Source organism: Myotis nattereri (assembly GCF_964212035.1).
Source record: "Myotis nattereri genome assembly, chromosome: 2".
NCBI classification, from domain to species: Eukaryota; Metazoa; Chordata; class Mammalia; order Chiroptera; family Vespertilionidae; genus Myotis; species Myotis nattereri.
The window spans coordinates 100,464,362-100,486,824 of record NC_138076.1 but is presented as its reverse complement, the minus strand read 5'-3'; the positions used below and the strand labels follow the sequence as shown (position 1 = coordinate 100,486,824).

Below are 22,463 nucleotides of genomic sequence, written 5' to 3'. Positions count from 1 at the left end.
ATCTTATTTTCATCTCTTAAGTAATCTCCATCCAATTCACATTTGTTTGAATTATGAGATTTTACTGTTTTCCAAGGACTAAACTGGTTGCTGTAAATATAGTGATGAATAAGCTATGATCCTTGCCCTCAGTGAATTACTTTTTGCTTTTCTTTTGTGAGATGATTCATAATTAACTCAGAGGTAGGCAGTCTCAGAAAATATTAAGTTAATACATTCATTAACAATAATTTTGTTAATATATCTTTCTGTTCTCTAAAATTTTCTTCCTTTTTCTTATACTAACATTACTAACTTGGAATAGAAAATAATCCAGACTAGGACAAAGTTCAAGCCAGCATAGTCTTTTATTGTGCTTTCTTTCTGTAACTTTACTCTCCTACTAACATGAGGCTTAACTTTTTAAACATTTCTGACGTTTTCACATGTCCCATACCACAGTGTTTTCTAGGTAAAACCTCTTAGCAACGATTTATAACAAGAAATATTTATCCTGTTTTCTACTTCGATAGTGAGGAGAGTCTGGGATGTCACAATTTTAAATAAAATTGAAAAGTAGTGGTTTAGTGGGAAAATTAAAACTATGATAGCCCAGAATATATGTATAACTCCATTAAAAATAATTTATTTGAGAAGATAAATATGATAATGGAGGGGAGAGGGCCTCATCCCAACCAGGAGCTCATGGAGTGGAATTCTTGTGATATACCAAGAAAAAGAATTTTCTGAGACTCACACAGGGGGATGAGATATGGTAGAAAGCTTTATTTTCATGTAATTAGATTCCTGAGTTTCCAAAGTCCCATTTCCCTTTGTCCTGCCATAAAAGAAGTGTAGCTAGGGCTGCAGTAGAGCTAAAGTCAGAACCAGTGTCTTCTTTCCATGTCTGCACAGTTCAATCTAGCATCAGGCTGGCTTAATTTGTGTTTCCCTGCTGTAGTCCATCAGTCCATTGCATGTGAGGTCCACAGGGTCACGTGGCTATGGAGGAAACATGGGCAGTAGCAAAACAGGAGAGCCTCATGAGCCAAGAGAAACCAAGAGTGGTGAGCAACAAGAGAGATAATTTCTTTGTTTAGGGAATTATGTATTTCACAGGCTTGTAATGGCCATGCCCATTCTGGCCAACCATCTCTGTCACCAGGTTTGACTGACAAACACCTTCCCTAGTCACCCCAACTTTACTGGGTATGTGTCTATCTTCCCTTTTTTGGATCCCTTCCTGGAATGTTTTGAGGGGGAATAGGCCAGTGGTTCCCAGGAGAGTGCAAAATTGCAGCTTCCTGGTGAATCTGCCCAATGACATGCCTATAATGTCTGGCCTTCCCTTGCACCTTTCCTATTACTAATAACTAGCTAATTACAATGGTATCATTTAGGAAGAAAAGTGAAAAAATATTTTAAAATCCCTTACCAAACAAAAGTATAAAAGAAGTGCCAAGTGATAAAGTGTTAGAGCATTCATGGTTAGACAGTTTCAGGAAAATGTTCATTAAGATGTAAAGACAAGAAGAAATAATTTAACATATGAATACTGTATACTAAGGGAAATATTTTTATACTAGAGGCCTGGTACACGAAATCCGTGCATGGGGGTCGGGGGGGTCCCTCAGCCCAGCCTGCACCCTCTGCAAACCGGGACCTCTCAGGGGATGTCTGACTGCTGGTTTAGGCCTGATCCCACAACCAGCAGTCAGACATCCCTCTTGCAACCTGGGACCACTGGCTCCTAAACGCTCGCCTACCTACCTGCCTGATCACCCCTAACCACCTCTGCCTTCCAAACTGATCACCCTCTAACTGCTCCCCTGACAGCCTGATTGCCTCTAACTGCCTCTGCCTGCCAGCCTGATCTCCCCCTAACTGCTCTCCCATGTCGGCCTGATTGCCCCCAACTGCTTTACCCTGCTGGCCTGATCACGCCTAACTGCATCTGCTTCAGCCCCCACCACAGGAGGGTGCTGCCACAGTGGCCCCAGAAGGTCAGCACAATGTTAGTTTGCTCTGTAGATCGGACCAAGAGAGACTAATGAGAGTGGAAAGGGATTGTTCCTTCAAGGAATAATCTGTTTTAAGGAAGGGTTGTCAACCTTTCTTATTTCCAGTATGGAAGGAAAGAGGAGAAAGAAGGAAAGAAATATTTAAATTACTTTAGGAGTACTCTCTCATTTCTATTAGACACAAAATTGATACTTCCCTTTCAAATGGTTACTGACTAGACAAAAATATTGCATATACTCAGGCTGAGTGTTATCTCTGTGTGTTTTTTCCCCAAATTCTTTTTTCTTCTCTCTTTTATTCATCTTCTATAAAGTGTCAGACCACAGGTTGATTTTTAAAAGATGTAACAGTGTTTCCTCAATCTTTGCAGAGTAATACAGAATTTTATTATTTATTGGCTATTGATGCATTTCTTTTTATTACTGCAGACTTCAATAGCATGAATTTTCACCTGAAAATAGGTTGCAGACAGGTAAGAGAGTCACAGGTAGCCTGTCCTATTTTGTCGCCATGGAGAGCCATGCTTTGTTAGAGGAACTTGGGAAAGGGGACTGGGTGCCAGGTCCTTTTCTTTTTTTTGTACATTAAAATAGCTGGAGTTATATGATATTGAAAATGTGTGTAGTATAGTGTGACACAATACTGACATAGAGTGCTCATGACAACTCAGGAGCCCTAGTCTCTGCTTGCTGAAATATGCAAACTTCTGGAAATATGTTTCCTTTATTTCTATTGTTTTGTAGAAAAACATAACTTTTTTATTGCAAAGCTTTATGGTTTCTTGTTCAAGAAAATCTGTTCATCTCAATACTATCTCCCTGCACAAAATTGTAAGGAAAAAACAACATTTTTTCCTTAATCAACAATAGTTAATTGTTTACAGGATGCCCCCACAACTTATACCACCACAGAAAGGCCAAATTGAGGCACCTCATTGTCTAATCTAGTTAAAATTAGCATAATACATCTTCCTTTCCTTTGTCTTTAATCCAAGATTTTCTCCTCCTTGATTTGAATAACAAAATGGCCTGTTCTCTTTGGATAATAGAAAAATTTTCATCTTTTGTTGAGAAATGACAAGTGGTATTGGCAGAGATGTCCTATTTTCTATGCCTTATTAAAAATGTCTTAGCTCTTTTATAGTAATACCTGTAAAACATTTTTATTTCCTTCCATAATTTACATTCTGTATTATCCATCTCCTACTAATTCAAACCTTATCAGGAAAGACAAAAAGCAAGCTTACCCAACCATTATTCCTTCTTAAGTTGTATTCTTATGTCAGTGCAAACTTATTTTAAGACTAGAGGCCCAGTGCACAAAAATTTGTGCACTCGGGGGTGTTCCTCAGCCCGGCCTGTGCTCTCTCACAGTCTGGGACCACTCAGGGGATGTCCACCACTGTGCTGGCAGCCATCAGCCTGGCTGTGGCTGAGCAGAGCACCCCCTGTGGGAGTGCACTTACCACCAGGGGGCAGCTCCTGCATTGAGCATCTGCCACCTGGTGGTCAGTGTGTGTCATAGTGACCAGTCATTCCCAGTCATTCTGCTGTTTGGGTCAATTTGTATATTACCCTTTTATTATATAGCATAGAGGCCTGGTGCATAGGTGGGGGCCTGCTGGTTTGCCTTGAAGGGTGTCCCGGATCAGGGTGGGGGTGCCTGGCCAGCCTGGATGAGGGGCTGAGGGCTGTTTTCAGGCTAGCCATGCTCCCAGCCTCTCCTTTTTTTCTTTTTCTTTTTTTCTGGGATTAATTTATCTTCTATAATTGAAACTTTGTAACCTTGAGCATAGCCCAGGGCCGGCCAGAGCAGGCGGGAAGCTTGGCTTCCTCCATTGCTGGGAGAAACCCAAGCCTCCTGCTCACTTCAGCTCCATGGCCATCGCCATCTTAGTTGGGTTAATTTGCATACTCGCTCCTGATTGGCTGGTTGGTGTGGCTTGTGGGCATGTCTTAACTGTAGCGGAGAGACAGTTAATTTGTATGTTTCTCTTTTATTATATAGGATTCTAAGATCAAAAGCTAATTTTTAAGGTGGTGAATCTGTTTAGACTAAAGTTTCAATGTGGCCTATAGAGAAAAATTTAATGATCTTAGAGGTGTTATTATCTACACTAATAAAAGAGAAAAATGGTAATTGGCATACGGCGATACCGTTTTCATTGGCTAATCAGGGCTATATGCAAATTAACTGCCAACTAAGATTGGCAGTTAACTGCCAACAAGATGGCGGCTAATTTGCATATGTAGGCACAATGCAGGGAGGCGAAAGGGAAAGCAGGAAGAAGCCCCCTGCCACTGACAGTGATCTGAAACCCAGGGGGGAGCTAAGAGCTAGGGGGCAGCCATGATCGGATAATCAGGCGCCTTTGCCGCCCTGGCCAGTGATAGCAGGAAGTAGGGGTGGAGCCAGCGATGGGAGCTGGTCAAGGTCGAAGCTGGCAGTCCCAGGAGCTAGGGGTCCCTTGCCTGGGCCTAAAGCGAAGCCCACAATCGCGGCGCCCCCCGCTGCCACTGCAGGTCCCCGCTGCCTGGGCCGGACGCCTAGGCCAGAGGCATTAGGCCTGGGCAGGGGTGGAGCCTGCAACCGTGGGGAGCTGGGGGTCCCCTGCCCAGGCCTGACACCTCTGCCGGAGGCCTCAGGCCTGGTCAAGGGGCCAATCCGGTGATTGGTGATGGGAGGGTGATGAGGGTCAACTCCTCTGGCTGAGGCATCAGACCTGGGTGGGGGGCAGAGCCGGGGATTGGGGGGATAAGATGGTCCCCTTGCCCAGGCCTGAAGCCTGGGTCAGAGGCGTCAGGCTTGGGCGGGGGGTGGAGCAAGCGATCAGAGGGAGATGGGGGTCCCCTGCCCAGGCATGATTCCTGGGCCAGAGGCCTCAGGCCTGGGCGGGGGGCCAGAGCCAGTGATCGGGGGGAGATGGGGGTCCCCTGTCCAAGCCTGACACCTCTGGCGGAGGCATCAGGCCTGGGCAAGGGGCTGATCAGGCGATCGGAGGGTGATGGGGGTCAACGCCTGAGGGCTCCCAGTATGTGAGAGGGGGCAGGCTGGGCTGAAGGACACTCTCCCCCCCACACACACCCAGTGCACGAATTTCGTGCACCAGGCCCCTAGTTAAACATAAAAGATAATTTATATACTATACCTATTATCAATTCTTTTTTTTTTAATTTTTTTTTTATATGTATTTTATTGAGTTTTTACAGAGAGGAAGGGAGAGAGATAGAGAGTTAGAAACATCGATGAGAGAGAAACATCGATCAGCTCCCTCCTGCACATCTCCTACTGGGGATGTGCCTGCAACCCAGGTACATGCTCTTGACCGGAATCGAACCTGGGACCTTTCAGTCCGCAGGCTGACGCTCTATCCACTGAGCCAAACCGGTTCGGCCTATTATCAATTCTTAAAGCTTCTACCAATAAATAGGTAATATCCAAAATGTTGGTCTTGATCTATTCTTTTGATAATAAAAAAGATGGTTTTCCATGGAAATGACATTAAAGATGATGGTGAGAGTCCTAGACTAGCTCACAAAAGACTATATTACTTTCATTGAAACTGACGTCCAGGCTTCCCTGATCCCTGGCCTGGTGAGAGTGTGGGACAAAAGCCTTGTTGGTATCTACAAAACCTCCAACCCACCCTGGTTTAGGTCTCTGTGACTTCTCCCCTTGACCATCTTCACGCTGCCAAATCAATTTGTCCTACAACCCAAACCCATAATTATGCCACCATCTTTCTAAAATGAAACAAAACACAACAAAACCCACAAAAATAAAAAAAAAATAAAAAAAACTTCAATAAATTCCCAGAGACAATTGAATTGAGACTGGACTTCAGTGTCCTGCACAGCGGCTTTCAACCCACATTTCTAGACTCTATCAATAGTTTCCTCCCTCAACTAGCACATGCCCTGTGTTTATACCCACTTTATCAGGCATAATTCAAGGTTTCATTCTCTCCCTTCATTTCTGCCCTTCAGAATCCAGGAACAAATCCAACATCTGTGAAGTCTTTCCAAACATTCAAGTCAGAAGTAATCATTTGCTCTTTAGAAATCTCAGAGCTCTTTAAATACATTTTTCATGCATTGCCTTTTCCCCCAGTTTTTTATTCATTCAACAAGTAGCACAGACTTTGCTGTAGTTCTGTTGTTCCTTAATTTTAAATAGTGGATATTTAAGCAATTAATACAGTGAACTTAGAAAATATCTACTTCCTAAATATATCCCAGAGAGCTTATTTCTTTATGAATCCCACTTATAAAGACGAAGACAGAGGAATGAGTGCTGTGTGATTGCAATGCAAATTCTATTTCCCTCTCTGGATCCTTAGGTCATTAAGATGGGGTCTAGTCACTGGGCCTAGAAACTAGCAATGATGTCATTTGAGGGGGGAAAAGGACAATGAAACAGTCTGTATCTGTTTCAAGTTTTGTATGTTTTGGGTTTTTTTAAGTTTTTTTTGTTACTCTTCAACTAAGGATATATTTTCCATTGATTGTAGAGAGAGTGGAAGGGAGGGGGAGAGAGAGAGAGAGAGAGAGAGAGAGAGAGAGAGAGAAACATGGATTAGAGAGAGATAAATCAATGGTTCCTTCCTACACATGCCCTGACTGGCCGGGGTTGGAATCTGAAACCCGGGTACATGCCCTTGACCTGAATCAAACCCACAACCCTTCAGTGCATGGGCTGATGCTCTATCCACTGAGAGACACTGCGTGGGGCACAGTTGCTTCAATTTTTGAATAAAAAAGACTCTGTGGTAGGGGGTTAAACCTCATCTATATAGTGCTGTAAATGATACCTTGCAGGGATCTACAATGGGAATTAGACCTTCTGACTGGGATAGGTACCAGTTAGTAAATCCCATCTCTGACAGGCTTAAAGCCCCCAGAGTAGATTTGAGCCAGAAGTCACATATTGTAACTTGATTTCTCTGAAAAGCTCTTCACTTTGTCATTCTCTGTGTGCCAAATATTTACCTCCTGGGCATGAGATTGCTACCCAGAGCTGTTAGGGCTACACATTTTCCTGTGGAGGAAAGGAGAGGGGAAACCTCCACTTTCCCCAACATTGGAACAAAATGCATGAGCTTCTCTCTGATTGTACCAAATTATATCGCATATCTACCTCTAACTGCCAGAAGACTGTGATTGGCTTCTGCCACTCAGACTTGTCTCTGAAGCAGGAAGTGGTATTGATTCTACCCAAATAGCATGGGTATTGTTGTGGCGAACACAGTGTCCACCCAGGGCCAAGTTGGAGGGTTGGACTTATGGGGAGACATTGACTAACCAGAGGGCAACACGAGGTCATTATGCTTGTAAGTTGGGGAGAAGAGACAGGGAGTAAGCAAGGGTTTTTTGTTTTAATATTTTTATTGATTTTTAGACAAAGAGGAAGGAAGAGGAAGAGAGAAAAACATCAATCTGAGTATGAAACATCAATTGGCTGTCTCCTGCTTGCCTTCTATCAGAAATCGAGCCCACAACCCAGACATGTGCCCTGACCAGGAAATGAACCCATGACCTTTCAATGCACAGGATGATGCCCAACCAACTGAGCCACACCAGCCAGGGTGGCAAAGCAAGGGGTTCCATTGTCTTTCTGCGGCCTATCATTGAGTATTGCTATGTCTAGGTGTTGCAAGGTAAACAACACAGACCAGGTCAATGGGGAAGACAAACAAAAAATTACGTAAATGCCCATCTGGCATGGCTCAGTGGCTCACGGTTCGATTCCTGGTCAGGGCACATGCTGGGGTTATCGGCTCAACCCCCAGTGTGGGGCGGCAGGAGGCAGCTGAACAATGATTATTTCTCATCATTGATGTTTCTATCTCTCTTTCCCTCTCCCTTCCTCTCTGAGATCAATAAAAATATATTTAAAAGAAATTAAGTAAATAAGATAATTTCAGATTGTGACAAGTGCTATGAAGAAAATGGGAGAATGACTTTCAGAGATGAATGTAAGGTATTTTAGAAAGCATGACTATACTTCAGAAAGTAAAAGAGGATGGGGGGGGGGGCTGCCCCTTTGCAGTTTTGCTGAAGACCATAGCTGACTTGCTGTCCAAGGGATGATGTCAGCTCCAGAGCAGAGGTGTCCTGACCAATCTGGAAAGTCACTTCCCCAAATTCAGCCAGCTCTTGACAATCCCTGTTAAGCCATATCAACCTCCTTGGCTGTTCCAGTGTCTCCCCTTCTTTCTGAAACACAGAAAGGAAGGAGGCAGAAGTAGTAGGGGAGCTGAAACCATAAGCCCTTGTCCAGCTAGCACCCACCTCCTTCCCATCTCCTTTTTCTCTGATAATCAAGTCCAATGTTCAACAGAGGTCCCCATTGAGCAAGGCCTTTAGAAGAGTTCCCGACTAAAAATGCTGCTTACTGAAATTTCCTTACTACTGGAAATGTCTTATGATAATTTGAGCTGCTTGAAATGCTGTGTCAGTATTATTTGGGTAGAATAACCAATTAAATCAAATCAAACTGAACTAGTATGTATTAAATATTTCCTGTGCGAAAAAACCAAGATGGCGGCATAGGTAAACACCGGAAATTGCTGCCTTCCACAACAACTTCAAAAATACAACTAAAAGACAAAACGGACATCATCCAGAACCACAGGAAGGCTGGCTGGGTGGAAATTCTACAACTAGAAGGAAAGAGAAAAGCACACTGAGACTCAGAGGAGGTGTAGAAGTAAAGTGCAGAGGTACGGAGGCGCACGTGGCAAGGGCTGGCAACTGAGGACAAGGCTGTCTTTTTGAATCGGGAGGGAGTCACAAGCCCCTGACTGCTCTGAACTCCAGTTCTGGGTGAGTCTCTGGGGACCTAGACTCATATGGGGAGAAACTGAACTGTCTGGCAGTTGGCAGAACTCGGAACTCGAGGGTGGCTTTCTCTCAAAGGTGCTTGCAGCGATTACCAGGACACTGAGACACAGGGCCCCTTAGGGCAGGGCTGAGGATCAGCCATAGCTGCTTGCTCCGCCCTGTTGATTCCCTGAGACCCCGCCCCACCCAAGCTGCACACAGAGGCTTTTGCATATGAATGCCCTGGCCCTTTGTAATCTGAAAATTACTTAACAAACTGCAGTTGGGCCAGACAGACCCAGAACTTCCAAGAGAAAGCCCAAGGCCCCACAGCAGCTTGCATTGCTTCACAGATGGGCCTCATTTGGTCACCTCCAAACCCCAAACAAGGAAGGGGAATCTGCAGAACTCTTCGTAGCTCCTGCTGGGTAGCCTCAGGCAGAGGCTAAATTAGCACCTCCTTAGATCCAAGAGCCAGTGTACCCAGTGGTCATAGTGGGGCCATCCAGATTACAACTCCTCAGATCCATAAGGGACACACTCAGGGGGCAGACTCAGTGAGCACCAAAGCTCCACTGAAGCAAGTCTTGCCCCATAATGGTGTCTTCAGCACAGAAGTTCTCCCATCATAGACACAGCTGATTCTCCCAGCCAATTGGCCTGGAGGTCAATTCCTCCCAGTGAAACCTACAACAATCAAGGCTTAACTACAACAAGACTGTGCACAAAGCCCACAAAGGGGTTGCACCAAGAGTGTCCACCTCAGGTAATTGGAGAGGCTGAGCCACTGGGCCCTATAGGACACCTAGCACACAAAGCCACTCTACCAACACAGGGAAGCATAAAAAATGTGGAGACAAAGAAGCAGGTCACAAATGGCAGAAAGGGAGGAAAGCAAACGACTGGATATAGAGTTCAAAACCACACTTTTAAGGTTTTTCAAGAACTTTCTAGAAACCGCCGATAAATTTAGTAAGACCCTCAAAAAGACTGGTGAGACCGCTGATAAATGTAGTGAGATACTCAAGAAATCTAGTGAAACCCTCGAGGTTATGAAAAAGGACCAACTAGAAATTAAGCATACACTGACTGACATAAAGGATATTATGCAGAGTTCCAACAGCAGACTAGAGGATCACAAGAATCAAGTCAAAGATTTGAAATATGAAGAAGCAAAAAACACCCAACCGGAAAAGCAAAATGAAAAAATAATCCAAAAAGACGAAGATAGTGTAAGGAGCCTCTGGGACAGCTTCAAGCATACCAACATCAGAATTATAGGCGTGCCAGAAGAAGAGAGAGAGAAAGATATTGAAAACCTATTTGAAGAAATAATGACAGAAAACTTACCCTACCTGGTGAAAGAAATAGACTTACAAGTCCAGGAAGCGCAGAGAACCCCAAACAAAAGGAATCCAAAGAGGACTACACCAAGACACATCATCATTAAAATGCCAAGAGCAAAAGACAAAGAGAGAATCCTAAAAGCAGCAAGAGAAAGACAGTCAGTTACCTACAAGGGAGTACCCATACTACTGTCAGCTGATTTCTCAACAAAAACTTTGTAGGCCAGGAGGGAGTGGCAAGAAATATTCAAAGTGATGAATGCCAAGAACCTACAACCAAGATTACTTTATCCAGCAAAGCTATCATTCAGAATTGAAGGTCAGATAAAGAGCTTCACAGATAAGAAAAAGCTAAAGGAGTTCATCACCACAAACCAGTATTATATGAAATGCTGAAAGGTATCCTTTAAGAAGAGGAAGAAGAAGAAAAAGGTAAAGATACAAATTATGAACAACAAATACACATCTATCAATAAGTGAATCTAAAAATCAAGTGAATAAATAATCTGATGACAGAATAAACTGTGATTATAATAGAATTAGGGGCATAGAAAGGGAGTGGACTGACTATTCTGGGGGGGGGAGGGGTGTGGGGGATGCGGGAAGAGACTGGTCAAAAATCGTGCACCTATGAATGAGGACAGTGGGGGGGGTGAGGGTGGAGGGGGGGGGGGGATCCGGGTGGAGGGGAGCTATGGGGGGGGGGAGAGGAACAATTGTAATAATCTGAACAATAAAGATTTAATTAAAAAAATATTTCCTGTGCATAAAGAAAATCTAAATTCTTGTTTATTGTTATAAAAAACAAATAATGAATATTATCCCTCAAAGTATTATACAAAAGGCAAATGGTTTTATTATGTTCAGTTTCTTTTGCCAACACCCACACTTAGGCTTTTGTTACCTTTCTCCTGAACATGTAGCTTCCTCACTATTTTCTACACAAATGCTCCCTCAAAAAATAATTGTTCTGTATACTAAAGCTAGGCATTGATCATCTCATTCCTCAATTTCCAAGCCTTCTGTGACAGTCATTGTTCCTTTCTTGGCGGTGATTCTCCCTTTATTTTTAGTCTCTTATCCCAACATCTTCCTTCACAGGTATGGTGAACAGCTGGTAAAGCCTGAGGAGAAATGTTGACTCAGGGTCTAATAGGAGAGGGCTGAGAATAATTAGAGATACTTTGTTTTGCCTCATTACCATCCTCACTGCCAGCCCACCTCCACCATCTTTTCTATTCTGTCATTTCCTATTTATGTCTCCGCTGTTTTATCTTTGTTTTCACTTCCCTATTTAAACCATAATATGGAACTGAAATACATTTTTATAATCTGCTATGTTTACTGTTCATGTCCTCTGTTTTTTATTTTATAAGCAGGAGAGAACATTTCCTTATTTCTTGTTTCTTTCTCATTCTCTTAACATCTACCTCAACAAAATAATAAAACACACTTTGTTGAGTTTTTCCTTTTGCTGGGTTTAATTTTTTCTTGTGGCTGGAGAATTCTTATCAAATAAAAATTTCCCTATTCTTGTTTAAAATGGTGAACTTGGCTAGTGCATTTATATTATAATTACATTAACAGAAATTTTCATTTTTGCACATCTTTCCACATTCTATAAAGCAATAGTTCTCAAAGGGAGGCAGTTCTGCCACTCAACTGACATTTGGCAATGTGTGGAGGCGTTTTTGCTTGTCACAATTAGGATAAGAGGTATTGCTACTGGCACTTAGTGGGTAGAGGTCAGAGTTGCTGCTACATATCCTATAATGCAGAGGACAGCCCCCACAATAAAGAAACACCTGGCCCAACATATCAATAGTGCCAAGGTAAAAAAAAAAACAAAACAAACAAAAAAAAACAAACACAAAAGCAAACAAACAAACAAAGAAAAACTGCGATAAATTAGGGTAAGTCTCTACAGTGTTCCTACAGAAAACTCGATGAATAATTTCTATAAAATGTTTATTTATCTGAACTTAAAATCTCCTAAAGCTAAAAATATTGGCTTATGCTTTCTCCTATACCCACACTTCTTTAGTCATATATTGTACTACACAAAATATCTAGATATATTCATTGCTAGTATTCAGTGATTTCTTCTTTCTTACTTATTTTAGCATTACTTCATTTTAATTCTTGTGACATATTTTTCCATGATGTTGTGTTCTCGTTAATGAATAAAAAATAATAAATGTATTTAATATAATTCATTATAGAATAGGTATGATTTCAGAGAGAGCTAGGGGGATTTTTGATGATTTTTAAAATTTATATTTACAAAAATACCTATTAATGTTCTCAGGAATATGATTACAAAATTTGCTAGATATTGATTCCAATGTTCATTTTTCCAAAATTCTCAACAGATCTAAGATAAATTTCATGTAGAAATATCCTGTGTTATAGAACAGTGAGTATATCTTTTACCAGTCGTTACCTTTTGTCCTTATTTATAATTTTTTAAAATTATTACTTTAAATGTTCATTTGTTTCCTTCCTCACCTTGTCATTTTTTATAAGCTTCCAACATTTTTAAGTTATGGGCAAATGACCATACTAGAGGAGTGATAAATTGTGAAGACAAACTATACCTTAACAGAGTTCAATGGGGTAGCTAAAATATGCACAAGTTGATTCCATACATATGCAATGATTTACATATTTATCAGTGTGCTGCCTGGTAATTAGGCATGTAGTATCCAGTTCAAAGAAATTATTGTAATTAGAATTCCTTCTCTTTTTTTTGCTACTGTAAAATTTTAATATCTATATACTACATATTATATGTATATTCACACAAAAAACACATACACACATATATAAAACTCTTATTTAAATTATGTAGGAGAATTGAAAGACTAATTTATTCTTTTCTTTTTCTAATTTTTATTTATTATTATTATTTATTGTTTAAAATATTACATATGTCTCCCTTTTCCCCCATTGACCTCCTCCCTTCCACCCCTACCCCCAGCACATGGTCTCACCCCCCTAGTGTCTGTGTCCATTGGTTATGCTTATAGGCATGCATACAAGTTCTTTGGTTGATCTCTTACCACCACCACCACCACCACCACCACCTTCCCACTGAAGTTTGACAGTCTGTTTGATGCTTCTCTGACTCTGGATCTACTTTTGTTCATCAGTTTATGTTGTTCATTATATTCCATAAATGAGTGAGATCATGTGATATTTATCTTTCTCTGATTGACTTATTTTGCCTAGCATAATGGTCTCCAGGTCCATCCATGATGTTGCAAATGGTAAGAGTACATTAGAGCATTAAAGTCTCTTAAGATATGTCCCGGCTGGTACCAGGCAAGGCTATTAAGCTATGGTTTTGACTCCTCCAAGGCTATTATTTACCTTTGGCTAAAATCCACACTGTAATGTGTTGTTACAGAGCATTTACATTAAAGTAAAGTGATGTAATTCCAGGGATCAGAATAACAAAACTATAGGAGAGAAGGTTAGAGAATCTCCTTTTACCCTGCCCCCTACCCTAATCAAGAGAATCTGAAAAGGGGAAGAGGGCAGATGAGAATAAACAAAAAGGGAAAAGGATCTACAAAGATGAGCCCACTGAAAATGTGATTCTTAATGAAGCCTTTTCCTAGCAGCTACAGAGATGCTAAGGACAATCCAGTGACAGACCACAGTAATTTATTTTGCACTCAGCTCTACTCAAAACTCAACCACAATCTCAAATTTTAACTTTTTTAGTGGCTTTATTGAGATATGCTTTACAAACCATAAAATTTATGCATTTAAAATGTGTGTATGACTCAATGGTTTTCATTATATTCACAGAATTGTGCAATTTCACTGCGATAAAGTTTAGAAATTTTTTTATCAACCCCAAAATAAACGCATACCCATTAGCGGTCCCACAGTTCATTTGTATTCAAACAGAAAGAGAAAAATCCTATATGTATTTCTAAACTTAGATTTATAATGCAGTCATTTTGTTTTACCAAAGTAATGTTATAATTTGGGATAAAACTACTGTGATTGTTATAGCTCTTACACGGAAATGATAACTTTAAAGTTTGAAAGTTTAAAATAGAATCCAGGGAAGAATAACCAAATGGCAGCATAGGTAAATGCAGTACTCACTGCTTCCCACAACTACATCAAAATTACAACTAAAATACAGAGCAACCATCATTCAGAGCCACCTGAAATCTGGCTGAATGGAAGTCCTACAACTAGAGAAATAAAAAAGAAAGCACATTGAGACTAGTAGGAGGGATGGAAAGATAGAATGGGTTGGTCTGACACTCACATACTAGTATACTGATTTTTTAGTCAGGAGGGGTATCTCCAGGGCCTCCCATGAGAAGCAGGAGGTCCCAGTGGCACACCAGCCCCCCCACAGCCCAGGGTTCCATAGCTGAGAAGAGAAGTTTCCATGACTTTGGGCTGTAAAAACCAGCAGAGATTGTGGCTGAGTGACACAGAGGCTGCTGGAGTTCCCAGTGTTCCTCTTAAAGGGCTGGTGTGCAAACTTACACAGTCCTGTTTCCTCTGAGCTCCAGTTCCGGGCAGTGGCATTGTGAGAATCCAGGGATATATGGGAACTGCACTGTCTAGCATAAGAGCAGGAACTCTGGGACACTTTCTTCCAGACAGGGGTGATCACAGGGGTCATTGTGCTGGGACCTCCCCCATTGCAGAGCTGACTAGCAGCCATATCTGAGTTTCCATCAGCATGGCTCACACTGTTTGCTCTACCCTGGTGATTCCCTGAGACCCTACCCCATCCAATTTGCAGATGCTTTCCCATATGAATGGCCTGTACTGGCTCAGGTTTCAGACTTTGTGAAATCTCTTAAACAAGCAGCAGCTGGTGTCAGCATGCCCCAAACCTATCAAAAGGCCCAAGACCCAGCACTAGCACCAACCTGCCTTGCTTCACAGTTGGATCTTGCCTGAGCACTTCCTAGCCTAATTCAAGTAGTAACCATATCTCTCTGTAGCTTCTGCTGGGTGACCCCAGACAGTGGTTGACTTTGCACCTCCCAAGAGGCCCCAGAGCCAGTGCACCCAGTGGACAGTTTCAGATCCTATCATATTATAACTCTACACATCCACAAGTGACACACTCAAGAACAGACTCATTGAGCAGCAAAGCCCTATTGAAACAAGTCCTGCTGCATAGGGTGACTCCCGCACAGCAGGTATTCCATTGTAGATGCAGATCATCCTCTTAGCCAATTGGCCTAGAGGCCAATTCCTCCCAGTGACAACATCAATCAAGGCTTAACTATAAGACTGTGCACACAGCCTACACACAGGGGCATACTTAGACTTGGGAGCCTGAGCCACTGGGACCTATAGGACACTTATTACACAAAGCCACTCTACCAATTCCAGGAGACATAGCAGCTCTATCTAATACAAAGAAAGAAACACAGGTAAAGAGCCAAAATGGGAGACAAAGAAACATGTTACAAATGAAAGAAATGAAAGCAAGCAAATTACTGGATACAGAGTTTAAAACAATGCTTATAAGGTTATTCAAGGGTCTTAATGAGAGTTTCAAGGGACTTAATGAGAGATTTAAGGTATTTAGTAATATTTTCAAGGATCTTAGTGAGAATGACAAAGGCATAAAAAAAGACCAATCAGAAATTAAGAATACACTAACTTATTAAAGAAAAATTTACAGGGATTTAACAATAGGGTAGAGGATTCTGAGAATCAAATCAATGATTTGGAATATGAGGAAACAAAAAAACAACAACCACCTGATCAGAAGATCAAAAAGAAAAAAAAAAGAATAAAAAAATAAAGATAATGAAAGGGGCATCTGGGACAACTTCTAGCATGCCAGCATTTGCATTATGGGGGTACCATAAAGAGAAGAGAGAGAGTAAGATACTGAAAACCTATTTGAAGAAATAATGACAGAAAACTTCCCCTGCCTGGTGAAAGAAATAGACATACAAGTCCAGGAAGCACAGACAGTCCCAAACAAGAGGACCCCAAAAAGATCTGCACTAAGACATCATAATTAAAATGCCAAAGGTGAAGGACAAAGAGAGAATCTTAAAAGCAGCAAGAGAAAAGCAGTTAGTTACTTACAAGAGAGCACCCATTCGACTGTAAGCTGATTTCTCAACAGAAAATTGCAGGCCAGAAGGGAGTGGCAAGAAATATTCAAAGTGATGAATAGCAAGGGCCTACAACCAAGATTACTCTACCCAGCAAAGCTATCATTGAGAATTTAAGGTCAGATAAAGAACTTCACAAACGAGAAAAACTAAAAGGGTTTATTACCACAAAACCAGAATTACATGAAATGTTAAAGAGTATTCTTAAAGAAGAGGAGGGAGAAGGAGAAAGGAGGAGAAGAAGGAGGAGGAGGAGGAGGAGGAGGAGGAGGAGGAGGAAGAGGAGAAAAATATGAACAATAAAATTTCAATAAATATATATCTGTCAACAATTGAATCTAAAAATCAAAATGAATGAACAAGAAATCTAATAAACAAAATAAACTGATGAATAAAATAGAATCAGAGGCATAGGAACATGGAACAGACTGATGAATTTCAGAGGAAAATGGGGTGGGGGTGGGAAGAGATTAAACAAAGATTTTATATGCATATATGCTTTACCTATGGACACAGACAATAGGGTGGTGAAGTCCTGGGGTAGAGTGGGAACCAGATGGAGGGGGGCAAAAGGAGGGACATCTGTAATACTCTCAACAATAAAATTTTTTAAAAAAATAAAATAAAATAGAATCCAGTTTAGCTCTTTGTAAACATTGTTATGATTTTTAAAAATGTTTATAAAATTTAACATTTTGTGCTACTTCCTTAAGACATGACTCAACTATACAGTCATGTGCATTATTGGTCATTTCCAGAACCTACAATGTCACCCACCTAATGAGAACATTCCTTGAAAACACTTTGTAGCCTTTTGTTTAAACATCATATTGGATGGGTTTCTTATAATAATTAATTCCCAGAACATATAAAAGAAAATGTTTGCCAATCAGAATGCAAAACAGTTAATTCTGAATGGCAAAACATAAAATTTAAAGTCAGGAGAAAAAAATAAATATACACTGTTTGTAAAACATATGTCCTAAAAACTGTTAAATTTCATAATATACAAAGAATATTTACCATCCAATAAAGAAAAGTATAAATGACAGAGAAATGGATGAACAAAATGGACAAGCAGTTCATGAGAAAGTCCCAATTACTTATAAATATATGGGAAAAAAAGTGTTCAATTCTCTAGTAACAAAATATATATTAACATAACAGTGAAATACCATTTTCACTGAACAGGCAAAGAAAGTGTTATGAAAACATGAAAAAATACATTCTCGTACAAAGTTGATAAGAATAGGAATACTGTCAAATGGCACCAATGTGTAAAAATTTTAAAGGCACATCTGCCTTTGGTCATTGATCCATCAACTGTGTCTCTAGAAATGTTTTGTACAAGTGTACAAAAGTATATTATAAAGCTTATTGCAGTTTATTTGTCATAAAATAAAAACTAAAAGCTATCAATTGAGATCTGGCTAAATAAATTATGATATATCCATTTAATGGAATACTATACTGTCACTAATAAGAACTAGGTCAGCCCTAACTGGTTTGGCTCACTGGATAGAGCATCGGTCTGCAGACTGAAAGGTCCCAGGTTCGATTCCGGTCAAGGGCACATCCCCAGTAGGAGGTGTGCAGGAGGCAGCTGATCTATGTTTCTCTCTCATTGATGTTTCTAACTCTACCCCTCTCCCTTCCTCTGCAACAAATCAATAAAATATATTTTTTAAAAAAATAACTAGGTCAACTTATATGGGCCAATATGATAAGTTGTCCATTATGAATTGTTAGGCAGGAAAAAAAAAATCCAGGTGTCAACATTATGTATTCCTAGAGGCCCGGTGCATAAAATTCATGCATGGGAGGGGGTGTCTCTCAACACGGCCTGCACCCTCTCCAATTTGGGACCCCTGGCTCCTAACAGCTCACAGGCCTGCCTGCCTGATTGCCCCTAACTGCTTCTGCCTGCCAGCCTGATGTTCCTAGCTACTCTCCCCTAACCCTAACCCTAACCCTAACCCTAACCCTAACCACTCCCCTGCTGGCCTGATCGCTCCCAACTGCCCTCCCCTGCTGGCCCAATCACCCCCAACTGTCCTCCCCTGCTGGCTCGGTTTCCCCCAACTGTCCTCCCCTGCTGTGACCTACCTCCTCCACGCAAAGTGGCGGATACACTGGGACCGGCCTCCTCTGTGCCTCGTGAAGCCACGGGACCCCCAGGCCTCACAGCGAAGAGCGGCCACTGGGCCCTGCCTCCACTGTGCACTCAGCCATCTTGTGGTGGCCATCTTGTGGCAACATCATGCGAGGGCATCGCATGAGGGCGTGACGCCATTAGGCTTTTATTATATAGGACTAGAGGCCCGGTGTACGAATTTCCTGCACAGGGGGTGGGAGTTCCTCAGCCTGGCCTGGATCCTCTCCAATCTGGGATCCCTCTCGCAATCCGGAACCACTGGCACCTAACTGCTCACTTGCCCACCTGCCTGATACCCCTAACCGCTCCCCTGCCAGCCTGATGTTCCTAACTACTCTCCCCTGCCAGTGTGATCCCCCTAACTGCTCTCCCCTCCTGGCCTGATCACCCTAACTGCCTATCTGCTCTCCCCTCCTGGCCTGATACCTTTAACTGCCTATTTGCTCTCCATTCCCCTCTGTGCCCTTCTGACCCCTGGCACAGGCATGCTGAGAGCTCTCCGCCACGGCCCCACCCCCACCCCCATCCTGATTGGTCGTTGTGTGACTGTGTCCCAGCCAATTTGCTTATTCCTCTATTATTAGTATAGATATTCAATTTTAATACAAAAGAATGCATACATACATACATAATATGCATACATATATTCATATTTGTGCGTGTTTGGGTAAGCACTAACATTTTATGAAATACCAAAGAAATCATCAGTGCTTACCTTTGGGGTGCTGAACTGAGAGTCAAAGGAAGTGGAAGAGAGACATTTTTAAATTTATGTCCTTCTTTAATATTTAAATTCATTCTAAAAATTTTTAATTTTATAAAATTTAGGAACATTTTTCCCATTTAAAAAGAAACATTTATATAATACAGAAAATTGGAAATGCAGAAAAAATTATATGCAATCTTTTGACCTAGAGAAAAAAATTGCTGTTAAAACTTATTAAAAAATATCTCTTTAAAACATTTATTTGCATAACTGTCCACACTATACTCTGTTTTATAATGTACTTTTCTCACTCATAAACATTCCATATTATTAAATACTAGAGGCCCAGTACACGCAATTTGTGCAATGGGGGGTGTCCCTCAACCCAGCCTGCACCCTCTCCAATCTGGGACTCCTTGGGGGATGTCCGACTGCCAGTTTAGGCCCGATCCCTGTGGGCAGTCAGATACCCCTCTCACAATCCAGGACTGCTGGCTCCCAACTATTCACCTGCTTGCCAGCCTGATCACCCCCTAACCCAGCCGTGGGCAAACTATGGCCCGCGGGCCTGATCTGGCCCGTTTGAAATGAATAAAACTATTGAAATAAAAGACCGTACCCTTTTATGTAATGATGTTTACTTTGAATTTATATTAGTTCACACAAACACTCAATCCATGCTTTTGTTCTGGCCCTCCAGTCCAGTTTAAGAACCCATTGTGGCCCTCGAGTCAAAAAGTTTGCCCTCCCCTGCCCTAACCACTTCCCTGGCAGCCTAATCAATGCCTAACTGCTCTCCTGCCAGCCTGATTGCCCCCAACTACCTTCCCCTGATGGCTCGGTTGCTCCCAACTGCCCTCCTCTGCTGGTCCAATTGCCTACAGCTGCCTTCCCCTGCCAGCCATCTTGTGGCGGCCATCTTGTGATGACATGGGCATGGCCATCTTGTGACCACATGGGGGTGGCCATCTTGTGACCACATGGAAGCAGTCATCTTATGACCACATGGGGACAGCCATCTTGTGACCACATGGGGGCAGCCATCTTATGCGAGGTCATGATGGTCAATTGGCATATTATCTATTATATAGGACTAGAGGCCCAGTGCATGAATTCGTGCACAAGTGGGGTTCCTCTGGGTGGCCTGCAGGGATCAGGCCAAAACCCACAGTCCAATGCCACCTGCAGCTCCTCCCTGCTGCTCCTGCTCATCCCAGCCCCACTGTGCCTGCCATGGACTAGTGCCCAATCAGTCCCGATCGGGAGAGGCTCATGTTGCCACAGCAGTGCTCTCCAGCCATGAGCCCTGCATCTGGTGCCCTCCCAAGGGGAGTGGCCTGTGGGATCGACATCCCCTGAGGGGTCCTGGATTGCGAGAGGGTGCAGGCCAGGCTGAGGGACCCCACCGGTGCACGATCGGGCCGGGGAGGGACCATGGGAGGACTCCAGGATGTGTCTGGCCCATCTCGCTCAATCCCCATCAGCCAGACCCCAGCAGCAAGCTAACCTACTGGTCAGAGTATCTTCCCCCTGGTGGTCAGTGCATGTCATAGTGACTGGTTGACCAGTTGACTTCTGCCATATGGTGGTTGGTGAACATAATAGTGAGCAGTTGAGCAGCCTTAGCATATCATTAGCATATTACGCTTTGATTGGTTGTTCGGTTGTTCTGCTGTTCGGTCTATTTGCAGATTACCCTTTTATTATATAGGATTTTTTATAGCACATTAAAAATATTTTTTCTTTATTGTTGAGAGTATTACAGATATCCACTTTTCCCCCCATCCTCACCTGGTTTCTGTCCTCCCCCAGACTTTCACCACCTTATTGTCTGTGTCCATGGGCTATACATATATGTATATATGTTCTTTGGTTAATCTCTTCCTGCCCTCCCTCCCCCTTCCCTCTGAGATTCCTCAGTCTGTTCCTTGTGTCCATGTTTCTGGTTCTATTTTATTTGTCACTTTACTTTGTTCATTAGATTCCCCATATAAGTGAGATCATGTGATTGATATCTGTCTTTCTCTTATTCGTTATTACAGTACTTTTAAATAAATGTATAATTATTAATTGCATGGCTATAATAGGCTGTTAGTGCATTTTGTCTTCATTTCCCTTCATAAATTGAAAGGGAAAGGCTTGAGAGAAAGCAATAATCAAAATAAAACTGTTATAAAAATAAAACTGTTATAGATGAGAATTAGATGGTGAATCAGGGAATCAAAAGCCAAGTTTCTTCTTAAGAAATAATATTATCACCTAGTATTAAAAAAATGATGAGGGAATGAATCTGAATTATACAATATCTTCCATTATATACCTAGCAAAATTAACAAAATGTAACATAAGTAATTTTAAAAATCAAGAAATCATAAACTCTTTTCAGACAAAAAGGAACAAATTTAGTAAATAAACTTTGAAAAGTGTTTGCAAAAGAAAAACAGGAAATTCTAGTGTGGCACAGCATGGCATAGCTCTTAACCCTCAATTTGAAATGATCTATTGCTTTAATTTAACTTTTTTGCACTGTTTGAATTTTTTTTATGGGTGTGTCAATGTAATAAGCATTCAAACCTGTGAAGAATTTCTCTGAGTTTATTTGAGCCAAACAGTCGATAATTGCTGGGAAGCAAAATCTCAATGGATTTAGATGATGCTCTAGAGCAGTGGTTCTCAACCTTCCTAATGCCGCGACCCTTTAATATAGTTCCTCATGTTGTGGTGACCTCCGATTTCATTGTTACAAATTGAACATAATTAAAGCATAGTGATTAATCACAAAAACAATATGTAATTATATATGTGTTTTCCGATGGTCTTAGGCAATCCCTGTGAAAGGGTTGTTTGACCCCCAAAGGGGTCGCGACCCACAGGTTGAGAACCGCTGCTCTAGAGAATTACAGTGTTGCACCTTATTTTATACATTACAATCAAATGAGGAGACATGAAATCCATTGGTTCTAGCATAGGGAGACTGGAGAAAGCAGTGTGGGGGAACCTCTGGGATTAGATAAAAAAATAAAATGATAAAAAAATGATAGACACATACTTCTTTTACGTAGGTGGGTACAGGATTGTTACAGTCAACAATTAACTCAATAACAATGAGGGGGTTTGTGGTGTCCACAGAACAGTGCCTGTGCTTTGAAGGATATGGAAAAAAGAAAATTACTGTAACATTCCAAAGATTTGTTATCTTAGATGCAAAAAGACAATAGACAGGCTCAGTTAGGATACAGATTGACCTTAGTCAGGGAAAATGCCAGCCTAGGACATTGACTACCCACCATAAATTGCTTTTGGTTAAAAACT

The 22,463-nt window shown here is 41.7% G+C and overlaps 1 protein-coding gene across 3 annotated transcripts in view; it reads left to right on the top strand.

Moving 5' to 3' along the window:
• Positions 1-22,463, top strand: part of DCLK1 (doublecortin like kinase 1) — a gene marked incomplete at its 3' end in the record, with an annotated part of 550,874 nt that overhangs the window by 360,338 nt on the left and 168,073 nt on the right. The window lies entirely within an intron of this gene.